Genomic DNA, 3,546 nt, shown 5'->3' with positions numbered 1-3,546 from the left:
AATGTCTTGACCCTCCTGAGCACTCCATCCTGGTTCTTCATCTGTATCTATTCATTTGGTGCCTGTTGAAAGCAAAGCTATAAGCTATGTCAATAAAAAATTAGTCACAACCTGAAAGTAGCTGCTGCTGCTGCTGCTGTAGGGAGTTACTTTATTCGGTGGGAACGTTAAGGACTTTGAGCTCAGTGGCCCTGAGAAAACTGCTCCAAGGAGGCAAGAGAGGAAGTCAGTCTATATACAACTTTATAATAAAGGGGGAAGGCAGTCTGATCAAAGATTATGTTAAGTAGTAAGGAAAACTAGATATCAATTTTAGGAATTTAGTGTTTTTGTATGTATGAGAAGATGCAAGCCTCTGGGCTCACTGAATTCATTCCTTTTATATGCACCTCAGCTATCTGGGATCAAATATGTTTTCCGATTGTTTAAATGCTTAATTCTTTGTTCACCTTAAGAGATGGCAGCTGTGGTAGATGGGATGGCTGCTTCCTGTATTCCCCCAGCTCCTCAGCAATCAGTGGGGTGGGAAGCGGGGTTGGCGCCATCTGCTGGTTCACAGGCATTGTATTCAATTATGGGAGTCATTCACATTTGGAGGCCTGAAATCGAAATTGCTGACGGCTGTGACATTTATTTATTGATATGGCAGGAGATATTTCATTTCACCGTTAAAAACCAGGGATAAACTAATAGTCCCTACTCTCACAGGACAGATTTAGGGTAATTAATCTTTAAAATAACCCATATATGACACAGCTTCCCTGGTGGCTCAGACAGTAAAAAATCTGCCTGCAATGCAGGAGACCTGGGTTTGAACCCTGGGTTGGGAAGATCCCCTGAAGGAGGACATGGCAACCCACTCCAGTATTCTTGCCTGGAGAATCCCCATGGACAGAGGAGCCTGGCAGGCTGCAGTCCATGGGGTCGCAAAGAGTCAGACATGACTGAGCGGCTAAGCACACACACAGACACATGCACACACACACACACACACACACACGACACATGATCACACAAACATACGGTAAAATCTAGTTGAAGTTAATAGAACTTAAGGCCAATTTTAATTCTGTGTGTGCCAGAGACAGAAACAAGCAATAACTTCTTTTATGAAATCACACATTGCTTGCTAATAACATAAGAAAGGATCCATTTTATAATACTTTGTTTTGTTTTGGTTATATATATGTGGTTAAGGGCTTAATGGGAGATGGTTTTCAATTATCAGAAAGTATTTTTAAGGATCCAAACTCAAGTTAAAAATTACAGAGTTAGACAGATTCCTTAAGACATAAACTGGAAACAAGGGCAAGAAGGGAAAAGCTTTAAATAGAACAGAAGATACTGCTTGAATTACATTCCTTGTATCTAATTAGTTAAAACAAACACATGGACAGACAAAGTTATAAGAGATAGAAGTCCAACAGAGAATTTAGATTCACATCCCACTCAACTTATTTATTTTTGTAATAAGCATGTTGGTAGTTAAGAAGAGTAAATGTAACAGGAATGTTAATAATATTAATTCTCCATCATTTTCATGAAAATAAATTGTTTCCTCTATTTGCTCCCTTTTCTTTATTATTATTAAGCTGTCAATAAGGTAGTATATTTAACAAAAATGATGCTTATGGCATAATGAATGTATTTTTAATATTTTTTATTTTGTACACTTAATAGGTCAATCACATGATTCAATCTTTAAACAAAAATCAATAAAATGATGTTTGTTTGATTCCATTGGTAAAACACACAATAGCAGAATTTATTTACAGTAGGACAGTCCATTTACAGATGGACTAAAGTGGTGGACTAAGTTGAAACTTCCATCTAATTTTCCTAGCCCATGCTATGACAAAAATCACTGCACATTTATGAAATGATTCCTTAAAAAATGATACACTTAAACAACTTCTCAATTCTTGAACAACTGAGAATAAATAATTGAAAAACATGTAATATTGGCTCCTTTATCTTTATAATACAGTGATGTGATCCTTTTAAAGGAACTGATGTTTAAATTGTGTTTAATTTAAAACATGTTAAATCCACATTCATCAAAGTTAGGGACTCTGAGATATTCCGCCTGGCATGTTCCATGAAAGGCTGGAGTAACACCTTTAGAGAAGAGTGATAGCCCCACCTCAGGAGGGGTCTTGAAATGTTCTAATGGCTCTAGATCAATCACAATAATTCCTCCCTTTGGAACTTATGTTCCTTGTTTAGTCATCCGTTCTTTATTAATCTTACACCACTTCCTTGCTTAAATGGAAACTGACCACTAACTCTCTCATGTGGAATTTCTTCACATCTTCCTCCCCTTGATTGAGAGTCTGTAGAATAATACACTCTTTGCTATTTAATGCTTTGCCCTGAATATTGTTCTCCCAGTTGTAAAAAAAAAAAAAAAAGAGAGAGAGAGAGAAGAAATCCTTTAAAGCTCATGCTAGAAAAATACACAACCCACTCACCTCATTGAGACAGTTCACTAAGCTACTGGCTACTCCTTCTTATTTACAGACAATACAGGTACCATGACTTTCCTTCCTTCCGAATTTTTGCCCTCAGTCATGTGGCCAATTCATCCTTCTTCTCAAGACCTAATTTATATCAATTTTTTTAATTCTTTTGACTTTTTTTGTGATTCAAAACTAAACCTTGTCTTATATTGCTATTTCAAGTCAATAAATTTCTACATATCACTTCCTATCAATACACATAGCATACACAAATAATCCTATTACAACTGCATTTTTTAAAAACTCTGAACTTCTAGTCAATGTTTGTTTCATTTCCCTCCTATGTATTTATTTCCCTTGTTGACAACCTGAGACTCTAATGTCCATTATTTCCTTGCTATACCTCTAGTTGTAACCATAGAGCTAAGCCTTAACTCAGGGTGAACTTTGTCTTTCACCATATGGGATTGAGCTAAAGTAGCTAAGTGGTCTTAAAATAGAATACACAGACAAGTTGCTTAGATCACAATAAATTAGCAATAGCCTACTTTCCTAGGGGGCTTCCCAGGTGGTGCTAGTGGTAAAAACAAAAAACACCCACCTGCCAATGTAGGAGACGTAAGAGACAGGGGTTCAATCCCTGAGTCTGTAAAATACCCTGGAGGTGGTCATGGCAATGCACTCCAGTATTCTTGACCCAAGAATCCCATGGAGAGAGGAATGTGGGGAGCTAGAGTCCATGGGGTCGCAAAGAGTCAGACACTGCTGAAGCAACTTAACATGAACACACTTCTACTAGGAACACATCTTTGCTTCCAAATTCACCTATCTGCCTTCACTCAGCTATCAATCCTATTAAAAAGGAAAAAAAAAAAGCGAGTCTTTACTCACTTTACTGCTTTCTTCTGTTGGTTCCCTGGTGGCTCAGCTGGTTAAAAATCCATCTGAAATGTGGAAGACCTGGATTCGATCCCTGAGTTGGGAAGATACCCTGGAGAAGGAAAAGGCTACTCACTTCAGTATTCTGTCCTGGAGAATTCCATGGACTGCATAGTCCATAGGGTCATAAAGAGTCAAATGCGACTGA

Source organism: Oryx dammah, unplaced genomic scaffold (genome assembly GCF_014754425.2).
Source record: "Oryx dammah isolate SB20612 unplaced genomic scaffold, SCBI_Odam_1.1 HiC_scaffold_5, whole genome shotgun sequence".
NCBI classification, from domain to species: Eukaryota; Metazoa; Chordata; class Mammalia; order Artiodactyla; family Bovidae; genus Oryx; species Oryx dammah.
The sequence above is the reverse complement of the archived record's forward strand: the minus strand, read 5'-3'. Positions refer to the sequence as shown.